We start from the raw sequence: 15388 nt of genomic DNA on the forward strand, positions 1-15388 counted from the left end.
CAACAGTAACTACTACTTCAACCACAACAGTCTCTGTCGCGGGTAAAGCAAAAACACAACTAAGTGCAAAAATCGTGAATTGACAATTCCGCAAGCGGGTTCGGCCATGCAGACAGGCATGGATCGCTTCATTAATATTTCCAAGCGCAAGCTAACACCCCCAAAAAAATCGAACGGCAATATGCCCAAAATAGAGCGTACCAACAAGGGCCCTGAAAATCTCGGTCCATTAAATGAAAATAGATTTTCCATTCTGGCGGAGCCTGAAACAGAGTCTGAAGAACTAGCCCCAAAGAAACTTAAGCCACCTATCTTTGTTCGGGAGAAGATCTCCAACGTCCTAGTCAACAAAATAGTTGAGCTTGTCGGAAAAGATAACTTTTATGTCATTCCGCTTATGAAAGGGAATATAAGCGAAACCAAACTTCAAAACAAAACAGAAGAAGGTTTCCGAGCAGTGTCGAAGTACTTAAACAATGTCAAAAAGAATTACTACACGTACCAGCTGAGAAGTTGCAAAGGCTTACAAGTTGTGCTCAAGGGAATAGAACCCGATGTGAGCCCTTCCGAAATTATAGAGGCTTTAAAAGGAATCGGTTTTTACGCCAAACATGTTATAAATATTATAAACAAAAACAAGAAGCCGCAACCACTTTTCAAGGTCGAGCTGGAGCCAGACACCAGAACTTTGAAAAAAAACGCAGTGCACCCAATCTACAAATTGCAGTACCTCCTGCACCGTAGGATCACAGTAGAAGAGCCGAACAAAAGGCAACGGGCCAGTGCAATGCACAAATTGCCAGGAATACGGACACACCAGAGCTTACTACACCCTCAGGTCAGTTTGTGTAGCTTGTGGAAACTGCCACGGCTCCGAACCCTGCCCTGCCAACAAGGAAGACTCTCTCACTAAAAAATGTGTAAACTGCCAAGGGAACCACACAGCAAACTACAGAGGCTGTCCAGTCTACAAGGAGATAAAAAGTCGTATGCAACGAGCGACAACGGCACGCCAGAACATCTTCATGAAATCACAAACGACACCGAAAGTTTTCTTCGCAAAAGCAGCCAGGTCATCATTTGGGCCCCCAATTGCCACCAACGGCATTTCCTACGCCAGTGCTCTAAGATCAGACACAGCTTACATAGAGCCGAAAATCGATAACATACAGCAGGCCATGGGGCAGCCACAAAGTAACTTGGAAACTATGATGATAACTTTGCAACAAAATATGATGGAATTTATGTCCTTCATGAAAACCACCATGCAAACTCTAATGCAAAACCAAAATATCTTGTTACAAATGCTTGCAGCTCAGCAGTCCAAATAAATTATGCCTAACCTTCGAATAACTATGTAGAACGCCAACGGTGTTTCACGGCATATACCTGAAATAACTCAATTTCTGAACGAAAACCACATCGACGTTATGTTGCTGGCAGAAACGCACCTCACCAGCAAATATAACTTTCAAATACGAGGATACACGTTCTACGGCACCGATCATCCAGATGGTAAAGCACATGGCGGAACCGGCATCCTAATAACAGACCGCATCAAACACCACTTTCACCAACGGTTTGCAAAAAATTATCTGCAAGCTACATCGATAAAACTACAATTGGGCAACTGCAACCTTGCCATTGCCGCTGTCTACTGCCCACCCCGCTTTACAGTCTCCGAAGACCAATTCATAGACTTCTACAATTCACTTGGAGAGCGATTTATAGCAGCAGGTGATTACAACGCCAAGCACACACACTGGGGATCCCGCCTCGTGACTCCCAAAGGAAGGCAACTATATAATGCACTCATCAAAACATGCAACAAACTGGACTACGTTTCACCAGGCAGTCCTACATACTGGCCTACAGATCCTAGGAAACTACCTGATTTAATTGATTTTGCTGTGACAAAACATATTTCTCGCAATCTAATATCTGCAAAATCGCTTTTGGATCTATCATCGGACCACTGACCAGTGCTAATAACTTTTCTTCAAAACCTGGAACTAATCGAGCACCCTGGCAGGCTGACGTCGCATCGAACCAACTGGCTGAAGTTCAAAAAGTACGTTAGTTCCCACATTGAACTAACTCCTCAGCTCAACATCAAGGAGACATCGACTGCTTTGCCGATGCACTGGAGTCTGTACTCGTCGCAGCAGCCAAAGTCTCTACACCGCAAGGAAAGGATGGGCACACACCAGCACAAGATTAACCTTGAAATCGAACAGCTTGTTTTGGAGAAAAGACCTTTGAGGCGTGCTTGGCAAATCAGCAGATCGCCATCCTCAAAACATAGCCTTAAGGAAGCTGGTCGCAGACTTACCAGGGCTCTAAGGCACGAAGAAGAAAAAGCACAACGCCAGTACATTGAGAAACTTTCACCCACCAGCACCAAGCATCCCTTGTGGAGAGCCCACCCAAATTTGAGTGCGCCGGCCGAAACAGTAACTCCCATAAGAGACTCTTCAGGCAGCTGGGCCAGAAGCGACAAAGACATTTGCTTTACGCCTTCGAAATGTTTTTCAGCCAAACCCTGCAAATAACTCATTCACACTACCGTCGCCGTCAATTCAAATTGGAACTCAGGCGGCACCAATTATGTTTTAACCAAACGAAGTTGCAAAAGCCATCAGCGAGCAATTCAAAACAAAAAAGGCCCCAGGAGGTGATATAATAACTCCTAAGATGCTCATTGAACTCCCAAACTGTGCAGTTGAGGTAATTTGTAAACTCTTTAACGGGATTACACGACTTGGAAAAATGGAATGGAACACGAATGGAAAAAGTCGGTAATCATAATGATCCCAAAGCCAGGAAAAGATCACACAATACCAGCTTCATACAGACCGATAAGTTTACTCTCGTGTCTGTCAAAACTGCTCCAAAAATGCCTTCTGACGTGCATAATCCCACATCTGAAAGAGCACAACGTTATTCCGGCACATCAATTTGGCTTTCGAGAAAGCCATGGAACAATAGAGCAAGTCAATAGATTAACAACAGAAATACGAACTGCATTCGAGCTTCGGGAATACTGCAGCGCGGTATTCCTTGACGTTGCGCAGGCTTTCGACCGAGTCAGGCTCGGTGGTCTTATGCATAAAATCAGAATGTTACTGCCGGAAAACACTCACAGGATACTTGAATCATACCTTTACAACAGAGCTGTAAGTTCCACAAGGTAGCGCCCTTGGTCCAACTCTATTTCTCCTCTACACCGCAGATATTCCCACGAGCGGCTAACTACTTCTACATTCGCAGACGATACCGCGATCCTAAGTCGGTCCAAATGACCAATTCAGTCAACAGCACTACTAGCTGATCATCTCGTGGTAGTGGAGAGGTGGTTATCAGACTGGCGTATAAAAATAAATACGCAAAGTGTAAACACATAACGTTTACTCTTAACAGACTAACGTGTCCCCCTGACGATGTAACGTACCTTGGCGTCCACCTAGACAGGAAACCTACATGGCGGAGACATATTAAAGCTAAGAAAATTCATCTAAAACTAAAAACCAATTGCCTTCATTGGCTCATAAACGCTCGCTCCCCCCTCTGCCTAGACTTCAAGGTCCTGCTCTACAATTCAACGCTTAAGCCAGTTTGGACTTACGGCTCCCAATTGTGGGGAAACGCGAGCAGCAGTAACATCGATATTATCCAGCGAGCACAATCAAAAATCGTGAGAACTATCACTGGGGCACCTTGGTATGTTCGGAACGATAACATCCACAGAGATCTTGGCATTCTACCCGTAAAAGATGAAATATCAAAACAAATAGCGTCCTACCACACCAAACTAACTTCTCATCCAAACCAGCTCGCCAGGGGCCTAGCCAAGGTTTCCAACCGGACCCGACTACAACGAAATGACCTTCCAGCTCAGCAATAGTTATTAGAGCCCTTTCATCTCGCGTCAGTCATCTTGACTGTCAGATATAGTTTTAATTTAAGATTTATATACTTATTGTTAGTCTCAATTCAGAGAAGATTCAATAAATAAAATGCATATGTAAACAAAAAAAAAAAAAAAATTGATGACTGTTACTTTTTGACTTGGTAGAAATCGACTGATCTAGCTTCCTGCGCTCGACCGGCTTATATAGGCCTCTATTTGCCGCTAGTTATCGGCGCCTTCCTGCCTCCTGGTCCAAAGTCCACGGTTTTACCGATCGACCTTTCGCCCTTTGCGTACGGCACCGAAGTCCGGTGCCGACCCGTTACTTCATTCTGCATACGGCCCTTCACTGCTCTCTTTTATTGCTGCCCTTTTCAGACTCTCCCTGTCCTTGTCTGGTGCTCAGGGACTCTCTCTCGCCGCACTACCGTTACTACAGGCGAATTCGCCGCGTAACTGGTAGGCCACTGCTTGCAAGCGCTTACTCTGCTTGCTTTCTAACTTGTGGGGAGATATTAAACTCCTCACAGGTTGTTCTGCATTCCCACGATCCCTGACCCAAAAGTGCAACCTCAGCGCACGTGGCTTAGTTCGTGTGAACTTTATTGAGGGCATTGGTCAGGGTATTTGTATTATTTTGGGTGTTAACTTATAGTTTATTTGGTTTTTCAAATTTTGGTTACAAATTTAGTGTGAACTTCATTCACAGACGTTGACTTAGGAACTAAGCTTAAAACGTTTGAACGCTTTAAGGCGTCTCGTGGTTAAGATAGCCGTTAAGATAAGTTAATGCAGATGTGGATTTTATCATCTTTTGCTTCTGATCGTTCGTAAAGCAAACGAACAGAATTTAAAAGGGTTAATCAACAAAACTACACTGTGAAATATTCCCTACAAGAACATTTAGATATATAAGTAATATACTGCACAGCTCGGCAATTCTATGATCATTTTATGGGAGAAGAAATCGTGAACCGGCGCTTTCTTGATCTTATGAGACTTTTTGACTCTCGATACTTCATCTGATTGAATTATGATAGGCGAAGTAGCTTCAAGGTTGTTGTTTTCTAGATGGACGGCAAGTGTATTTTCCCTCTCTTTGCTGCTGCGAGCCCAATCTCCAGTTTGTGTGTGTTATGGTGATTCACTTTCGATTGGTGAACATATGCCTGATTTAGCATTCCACAGTGGATATAGTTTGCTATTTAGGATGCCTGAGCTCTATTTCTCTCATCTTCTAGGGCTTTTTGTAGTAGGTTATTGGCTATTTATACCCGTTAATCGAAGAATAAAAGGATATATTGAACTAGTTGAAAAGTAAATATATTCTTGATTAGGATCAATATCCGAGTCGATATAGCCATGTCCGTCTGTATGAACGTCGAGATCTCAGAAACTATAAAAGCTTGGCATGCAGATTCTAGTAGTTTAGATGTTGTGGCACCTCTGCCGCCCCTCTTCCGCCCCTTTTTGCCACATTGTTGCCCCTTTTTTGCCTCTGCCGCCCCTCTGCTCCTGCTCTTCCGCCCTTCTGCCTCCCCTCTGCCACCCTAAATATAAATATATAAAAGACGTTAAGGGGCCACTTTGAGTCGTAGGACAACCAAGATATACGAACACAAAGGTGTGACGAACGAATACAACAAAATAATGCAGATGTGCCTGCAACCATGGCGCAGTTGCGTGAATCTCTATCACAAGAGGCGCGAAGTGAAACAACTATAACTTTAATTTTTGTTTAAGCACACGTGCTGTAATTTCATGACGATGTGTTGCATTTTGTCTTGGTAATAGTAATGATGTAAAAACAAAGACCATTATAACTTTAATTATTGTTTAAACACGCCTGGTATAATGTCATGAGGCTGTATTGCATTTTGCCCTAATAATAGTAATGATATAATTTCTGCCATTTTGGATTACATGTAAATGTAATAAAAAGACACGGTCATGCATATTCATGCATAAAAGTCATAGCATCCTGTATGTACTCTTGCATGTGACGTGGACTACCTTCATAAGATGATGGTAAGATAACAAAGTTACTAATTTCGGCAATGTCAGCATTGTTCGCAATATCATAAATATATTCTTCTATTGCATGCAGCTTCTGTTGATTATTTCTTAAGTATCGTAGTCGGTGCCTCTCTATCTTCACAAAAATGTCGTACATAAATTGTTGGCTTAGCTCACGACATCGTAAAATCATATTGTCTCGGCCGCCTCTAATCAAACCATATAAATAAAAATTCTTAGAGCTAACGTTCTTATTTGTTAAGGCTCCTGTAATAATATAACATTAAATAAATAAAAATTCTTCAATAATAATTAGATATGTTTTAATAATGTATGAACTACCTGTTACGGGATCTCGTTGTTTAATGTTTTCGCAATATCCGTCTTGTCTCTTCCAGAAAATGAGAGGATATTTGATAGCGTCATAAGAACGGTGGTTAACACAAATGAGTTGACGATAACTATTTCTTCTTCGAATCATGATTTGTCACGTATCTGTACGGACACAAACCATGATTCCAGCAAATTCGTCAACAACAGGTTCATTGAATCTACGTACATGCTCTCTATCTGGTGTTCTGTTAGGATTTATAACAATAGTATGTTTGTCACTTTGTAGTTTCTGCATGTGTGACTCGAATAATTTTAATAACTCATTATGCTCACTTAACAGAGCGTCCAGGTCGATGACGATACGCCTGGCAGAAGGTGAATTGAGGTTGTGGTAGTTGCAACGTGCATCCGCGCGATTGGCGGGTGCACGTTCAGAGTCTTCACCACCCATAAATTTTTACAAATTTACCAGATTCATTTGGCAATGGCAGCAATAAATTGTTATAAATTGGGCCATTGATTTTAAACGTGAAATTAAGTTGTTGACCGTTTGAAGAAGATGCCTGATGATTTACATTATCCTACTCTTGAAATTGTTTTGGAAATATCTAAAACAAGGGCCAAGATCGAATCGTTTATTTAGAAAAGCTAACTTTGAACAATTAAATCAATGCCTCTTGGAATCAAATTGGTCGTTTATTGATCGGGATAATGAACCTTTTATTTAATAGATAACTTTAATAGCTTACTTTGCCACTTTGTTGCGACTTTTCTGAAACCCCCCTGGCTTACACGTCTGCTTTCCTACCTAAAAAACATCTAGAAAAGGCGTTTTAAAAACAATAAGAGGACTGAATCATCTGTTGTTCAGAATAATTTTGAATTTTATCAGATTTTTTTATCACGTTGTATGAATTCATTTAAAGAATATTCTAAACAATAGTACTCGTATGTTAACTCTAATCGTAAGTCCTCATGGTTTCCACCATCTTCACTATAATAATTCCGTTGCTAGTGATGACGCTGATATCGCCAATCTATTTTCACAGTTTTTTTCAAATTACCTCTTCTTCTAACCCCAAAATCAATTTAAGCCCTTTTTCCTCTCTGCCCTTTTTCCTCTCTTCCCAGGTATAACATCAATGCTACTTATTAATGTCCCCATCTCAGCATGTTTTTATCAAGCGTCGGTCCACAACAACAACCCTTCTTGAAATTAAGTCTTTTTTAAGAAATGGATTGTATCAAAAATACCAATTTGATGTCGTCTTTGCGTATTTTAGTAAACCAACTTCTGCTGTTAAAAAAGCTATCTCTATTCGGCTTTCCTACTCGCCTAGTCAAATGGATTGAAACATACTTGTCCAATCGCACTTAAAAAGTCTTATTTAACAGTTATCTCTCCAAAAAGTATCTATGGGCTCAAACCAGCAAATATGTATTTCACAAAAATCAGACTTAGGCATTCTACTTAACCAAAACTAAATTTTTCAGATCAAATTAGCAATATAGTGGGAAAGGCCAAAGGGGTTTTAGCGTGCATAACACGTTTATCTAAAGAGCTTAACGACCCTTACACTACTTGGCTCCTTTTTGTTTCGCTTGTTCGACCCTTACCCAAATGTTGTTCTTGTATATGGTCACTTCAATATCGGAGGATCACGACTTGATTGAATCAGTTAAGAAGCAATATTTGCCTCGAGGGGACTTAACTGGAATCCACTTCTTCACCTGTCATCCTACATCAACAGGCTCCGTCTTGGACTAGCCAACCTTGCTGGACCGGATAACATGTAATGGTGCTATGTTTTTATTTAAACTTCTAAATAGCCATGTTGACTCTTGTTCCTAACTAAGTTATATTAATTTAATGAAATGAATAGTGCTGACCACGAAAGTAGATTTTAGCTAAGTATACTACTGTGGAAAAAAAATAAGGTGAATTTCAATTTAAACTTTGTGGGCCTAAGATATCAGGCTAGTTTTTATTCTTGAGTCGACAGGACTGTTTATGAGATCTGTGCCAAATTAAGTATATTTAAGTATATTAATATTATATTTAAGTATATTTAAGTATATTTAAGTATATTTAAGTATATTTAAGTATATTTAAGTATATTTAAGTATATTTAAGTATATTTAAGTATATTTAAGTATATTTAAGTATATTTAAGTATATTTAAGTATATTTAAGTATATTTAAGTATATTTAAGTATATTTAAGTATATTTAAGTATATTTAAGTATATTTAAGTATATTTAAGTATATTTAAGTATATTTAAGTATATTTAAGTATATTTAAGTATATTTAAGTATATTTAAGTATATTTAAGTATATTTAAGTATATTTAAGTATATTTAAGTATATTTAAGTATATTTAAGTATATTTAGGTATATTTAAGTATATTTAAGTATATTTAAGTATATTTAAGTATATTTAAGTATATTTAAGTATATTTAAGTATATTTAAGTATATTTAAGTATATTTAAGTATATTTAAGTATATTTAAGTATATTTAAGTATACTTAAGTATATTTAAGTATATTTAAGTATATTTAAGTATATTTAAGTATATTTAAGTATATTTAAGTATTAAGTATATTTAAGTATATTTAAGTATATATAAGTATATTTAAATGTTCTGTGACTTCTTCGATTGTACTTAAAGTCTGGTGGTGGTGTGCGGTAGAAGTTATGTTTTCAATGTTTAGATATTTACATAAATTATTGATTATTGAATTCTTATATTCGGTTTCCATATCCGTAATAAATGTATTCATTGGACCGTACTTTAGAATAAAGGATTTAAATATAGCTTTGGCTACAGTTATATCCGGTATTGGAATAGCAACAGGGTATTTTGTTAAATCACAATTAAGGTGACTGCGTATTCATTTCCTTGTTCTGCTTTAGGTAATGGACCGATCGTATCCACTAACACTCTATCAAATGCCTTAAGATGTGTTTCTGTAATAGTTATGGGCGTTTTTGTAAGTTTCGTTGTTTTGGCCTCTTGGCATTGAATACATTTTTTACGTGGCTTGCAACGTCACTTGTCATGTTTTTCCAATAATATTGTCGTTTTATTTTTGCTGGCGTTTTCGTAATTCCTGTATGTCTACCTTGTATTGGATCATTGTGTAGTCTAGACAGTATAGCTTTTTTTTCTTTATTGTTATTTATTGTGGTTACCGGCTTGAGTAGCGCTACTCTTAAATTCATTAATATTTTGTTGCCATATTTTTGAATATATCTATTTAAATAATTTCAAAGATTTTCTCGCTAGGTGCCATCTTTAGTTAGTTAATCTTATTTATACCGGCTGTTCCAGCCTCTGGATTTTTCTAAATCGAATATTCCATTGGTATATACATATATAGATCATCAACTTTTATTCCTGTATATATATTTTTTCATTTTTTAAGGGAACAATTTGATGCTGTTAAATGCAAGGTCACTAGTTTTTAACATCTTCATTGCGAATGACGTCAAATATTTTGGGCTTAGAAGCTTTCGGTTGCTGTTGCAAATCCGAATCTGATTTTGAAACTGCTCAGTTTGTTTTTCTGTTTACTTTATTATCTTGTAGTGACTTTTAAAATTTGTCTATTAATATCTTTAAGTGCTTCTTCTTCGTTGCTTGTCCTTGACAAGGCATCTGCCACATAATTGTTCTTTCCCTTAAGGTACTCTGCTGTAAAGGGAAATTCTTCTAGATCTAGTCTCATTCATTGGGTTTTTCATTGAAAATAAATATGTTAAAGGCTTATGATCTGTGTTCATCGTGAAGGGTTTACCATAAACATATGGTCTGATATGATTTCCAACCCAATATATTGCTGCTAATTCTTGTTCAGATGTTGAGTTATTATTTTCGCTTTTGTGAATCTTCTAGAGGCGTATGCTATTGGGAGGTCTACCCCAGCATATGGCTGGGTTAAAACTGCTCCGCAAGCTTGCTTACTGGCATCTGTTGTTATACTGAATTCTTTATTGAAATCTGGGTACTGCAAGAGGGTTGGTTAAATTAATGCATTTAAATTTAATTATGCATTCCAATTAAATGTAACATTTTTCTTGCAAAGGTGAGTTAAGTGTCTCGAGTACTGACAAAAATTTGTAGCGCCACTCTTAATAGTTGCAAAAAGCTTTAAATCTTCTTGATTCATATGCATCAGAAGAGACAAAGTATTTATATAGTATATTTTGTATTATCAGGTAAAATGTCTGTATTTGTGCATTTATGACCCAAGAATGTTACTTCGTGCATAACAAAAAAGAACATTTTACTGGGTGTAGTTTGAGATTGGTTTTCGGCATATGCTAAATACGTTAGTTAAATTTTTGATCATATGATTTTCAGAACAACCTATTACTACCAGGTCATTCATGTAAAGGAAAGCTTGTCAGGGCTCTAATCCCGAAAAGGCTAGTGTCATCATCCTTTGAAATGAATTAGGGGCTATTTTTATACAATAGGGTAATCGTTTGAAACGGTATGAACCATTGCTCTTTTTCTAAGTTAATTTGATGGAATCCGGACATTAAATCCAGACATGCAAAAATTGTTGCTCTGCCAAGTTGATCGAGAATATCGTATCAATTCGAGGTAATAATAATTTATCTGCTGATAACTTTTTGTTCATTTCTCGGTAGTCGATAACTAATCTCCATCGTTTTTCTTGGGCTATTGTATTCTGATACAGAGGGTTCTACTATGCCATCTTTAATTAATTTTTCAACTTGCTTATCTATTTCTTCTTTTTGGATATGGGGTGTTCTATAGTCTTTAATATAGGCTGGAACGTCATCCTTCAATCCTAATTTTTGTTCATAAAAATTATTTGAAGATAAAGGTTATTTTTCTAGTCCGAATATATCAGTAAATTCGGTGCATAATTTAGTAAGGGTACTTTTAAACATTTCAGGAAAATTCTTTATTAATTTGGATAGGACTTCTTTTTTTCTGATTTCTGTATTTTGTGGTTTTTGATAGTTATCTAATGGCTCATAATCGATTTTAGTAATATTTATAATTTTATTAGCATCCGGCGAATTTAAAATGCGGACCAATGTATTGTTTGAATTAGCTATGGTGCTTGCTATTATTACACCATCAGCTATATATAGATTTTTAATAAGTATTTATAAAAATTTGTCTTACGACTTCAGATCAAGCCGGAATTATTAGATTACTGTCTATTGAATGTATAGTTGGAATGTTGATCTCTTGATCGAAGTTTTCGGGTCTAGCTATTAACCGGTCATGATCTGTTTTAAATTCAAGTTGTCATTTAAATGTTTTTACGAAGTCCATTACTATTATACCGTCACAGGGTATTGGAAAGTCGCCATTAACTATTTGGAATTTGAAATGGATTATAAATTTTCCTGTTTGTATTTTTATAAATTTTAAGCCCTTTTAAGCCTCTTTCCTATTCCAGACATTGTTATTATTTTTGTTATGTCTATGTTATTATAGTTAACAAAATTTATTTTTAGAATACTTAAATCAGTTCCTGTATCTATAAAAAGGGTTAAGGGTGTTTTAGTGTGTTGGTTACTTATTTGTATATAAATGTTGAGACTGAGATTTATTTGATATAAAGTTGCTTTGTGTGGCATTTTCTTCTTTTAGTTTTCCTGTTCTGTTTTAATAGCTCTTAAGGGAATTTTTTAGTTTTCCTGTTCGGTTTCAATAGGTCTTGAGCATTTAAGTTTCCTCTATTATTTGAATTATTTCAGAAGTAACCTATTTGGATTCCGCTCTAATTATGTTGGTTTTGGTTTCTATAGTAATTCGGGTTTTGATATTGGCATTGGCCATAATTTCCTCGATTATTATTATATTGGTAATATTGGCCTCTACCGCGATAATTTCCCTGATAGAACGCTTTTTTTACCGCGCATAAAATTAACTCGATAGTTTCCTCTACCATTGCCTCTAAAATAACTAACTTTTTATACATTACACTGGTGTTATTTGTTTGTTGGGTACCGAAGTGAATGCATTTAGCTATAGCGTCATTCATATTATTGAATGAGCTGGCTTCCAAAACTGTTTTGGTTTTCCCGCTTTCGCAATTCTTTATCAAAGTAGATATTGCTTCTTTTGTGCTGAATTTGTCAGCCTGTTCTGCACTTAGTCCTTCGTCGATGCTTCTGGTAATTTGCCAAGGTTATCAAGTTCGTTTGTGAATTGAGTGGTTGTTTTTCCTCTTTGGTAGATATTTTCCATTTTAGCTTTTAGTACCTCTGAAATTTTGCCAACAATTGTGCTTTGGAGTTTAGTGATTATTGCATCAACTGTAAGCTCATTTTAGACCTTGTAAAGCTTTGACCCAATTATTTTGCATTTAATTACGTCTATAGCAATTTGTTCGTATGGTCCCTTTGTCATGTTGACTAATTTTTTGCAGTTATGAATCGCTGGAGATTTACTTTTCTTCCATCCGGCACATCAATTTGGCTTTCGAGAAAGCCATGGAACAATAGAGCAAGTCAATAGATTAACAACAGAAATACGAACTGCATTCGAGCTTCGGGAATACTGCAGCGCGGTATTCCTTGACGTTGCGCAGGCTTTCGACCGAGTCTGGCTCGGTGGTCTTATGCATAAAATCAGAATGTTACTGCCGGAAAACACTCACAGGATACTTGAATCATACCTTTACAACAGAGCTGTAAGTTCCACAAGGTAGCGCCCTTGATCCAACCCTATTTCTCCTCTAAACCGCAGATATTCCCACGAACGAGCGGCTAACTACTTCTACATTCGCAGACGATACCGCGATCCTAAGTCGGTCCAAATGACCAATTCAGGCAACAGCACTACTAGCTGATCATCTTGTGGTAGTGGAGAGGTGGTTATCAGACTGGCCTATAAAAATAAATGCGCAAAAGTGTAAACACATAACGTTTACTCTTAACAGACAAACGTGTCCCCCGCTAACTCTGAATAACACGCCACTTCCACAAGCTGACGATGTAACGTACCTTGGCTTCCACCTAGACAGGAGACCTACATGGCGGAGACATATTGAAGCTAAGAAAATTAATCTTAAGCTAAAATCCAATAGCCTTCATTGGCTCATAAGCGCTCGCTCCCCCCTTTGCCTAGACTTCAAGGTCCTGCTCTACAATTCAACGCTTAAGCCAGTCTGGACTTACGGATCCCAATTGTGGGGAAACGCGAGCAGCAGTAACATCGATATTATCCAGCGAGCACAATCAAAAATCCTGAGAACTATCACTGGGGCACCTTGGTATGTTCGGAACGACAACATCCACAGAGATCTTGGCATTCTACCCGTAAAAGATGAAATATCGAAACAAAAAGCGTCCTATCATACCAAACTAACTTCTCATCCAAACCAGCTCGCCAGGGGCCTAGCCAGGGTTCCCAACCGTACCCGATTATAACGAAATGACCTTCCAGCTTAGCAATATTTATTAAAGCCCTTTCATCTCGCATCAGTCATCTTGACTGTCAGATATAGTTTTAATTTAAGATTTTATATATTTATTGTTAGTCTCAATTCAGAGAAAATTCAGTAAATAAAATGCATATGTAAAAATAAAAAAAAAAAAAAATGCACTTTTGATATTTTATTTATATTAGCTTTTTATTATGTTAATCGTCTCGCTGACATTTCTTGAGTGTTCGGCCTCTGTTCTTAGTTAAGCTTAGTTCTATCTGTTGCGCAGTCGGCGCTGTCGGTCAAGCCGGCAGTGCCGCAACCGCCTTATGTTTTAGCTTATGTTTATCTCCGAGAGAGGCGCTCACAGAGAGAGAGAGACAGAATAAATGTTATGTGCATACATGGATATAATTGTTGCAGTCGCCAACTGTGGGAATAAGCTGACGCGACTAATCACACGCTGTTGGCGTGTGTGGTCAAATTACGTTTGCACTTGAAGAGTTCTGATCCTGCACACTACACATGAAGATCCTTCGTAGCCACGGAAATTGGCCCATGCAGAGGTGAATTTTTTTAGCGAAACTATCAATCAAACCTCCCAGTTTTTGGTTAGAGGCAATAAAAAACTATACTAGGCCTTCTACAATTAACAAAAAAGTATGATTTTTCGGCAATATCAATTATTACCGAAGATGCCTGCCTAGTTCGGTACACATCCAGGCTCCCGTTTCAGAACTTCTGAGGAACGTCAGGAAGAGCGACCAACGCCCGATAAAATGGACACCAAAACAAGTCTCCGCTTACGATTCATGTAAACAAAGCGTCACAAAATCGGTACTACTTTCTCATCCGTTTTATAAAAGCACAATTGGCCACAATAGAGCTTTGCTCTCCATTTATGAAGTCATAAAGTATTTGAAGCACTGCCTCGAGGGTCAAATTATTTGCAACAAAAAAAGACCACATGCAAAGGCATGAAAAATCGTCACCGAGGCAACTATCTTGGCTATATTTCGCAGTTCACGACCGAAATCATTCATGGATCTGACAACGTAGTTGCGGATGTATTTTCCAGGCTATGTGCTTTTACCATGCCAGTCTCTGTCAGTTTAATAACAGGTAGCCGATACGGAGCTCCAGAGCTTACTACAGGGAACTACTTCGCTTCAGATGCAAAAAATACGCTAGAATGACAATGTCGCACTTTACTGTAACTTATCAACAATTTACATAAGGGAAAAGTCATTGAGTGGTGCAGAACTTGTCTTTCTTGGCAACCTGCTAAGATAAGCAGGCATAGTCATCTGACTCTAGAGAAGATCACAGTTTTCAGCGACAGATTCAACCATGTTCATATGGACATCGTCCTCATGCCATTCCATCTAAACTTTCCGTACTGCCTAATTATAATAGACAGATTCACTTGAACAATAATAACTGGCCAAGCACTCAGTTCGAATCTGCGCTGTTCAAGGAGCTGGCCCACCTCATGGGCAGTGAACACATCCACACAACTGCTTATAACCCGCAATCCAATGGAATTGTCGAAATAAGGTTCAGACCATTTAAGACTGCGATGATGTACGTGTCTAAAAGATGACCTTAAATCATCGGCTGCTTAGGTCCTCTACAGGACAAAATCACGCATGCCGAATGCATTTTTTGAAGATCTCATGGCAACCGTGGATCCTGCAACTTTTATTA

The 15388-nt window shown here is 37.9% G+C and overlaps 1 protein-coding gene across 3 annotated transcripts in view; it reads left to right on the plus strand.

The window, feature by feature from the left end:
- Positions 1-15388, plus strand: part of LOC128253226 (protein amalgam) — a 508116-nt gene that overhangs the window by 74745 nt on the left and 417983 nt on the right. The window contains exon 2 of one of the 3 annotated variants that reach the window (XM_052981473.1): positions 12683-12946. The exons of the other annotated variants lie outside the window; for them this stretch is intronic. The gene's annotated coding sequence lies outside the window, so the exon portion shown is untranslated. The remainder of the gene's footprint in view (positions 1-12682; positions 12947-15388) is intronic. 3 annotated transcript variants of the gene reach the window in all.

The sequence above is a fragment of the Drosophila gunungcola genome (genome assembly GCF_025200985.1).
Source record: "Drosophila gunungcola strain Sukarami chromosome 2L unlocalized genomic scaffold, Dgunungcola_SK_2 000007F, whole genome shotgun sequence".
NCBI classification, from domain to species: Eukaryota; Metazoa; Arthropoda; class Insecta; order Diptera; family Drosophilidae; genus Drosophila; species Drosophila gunungcola.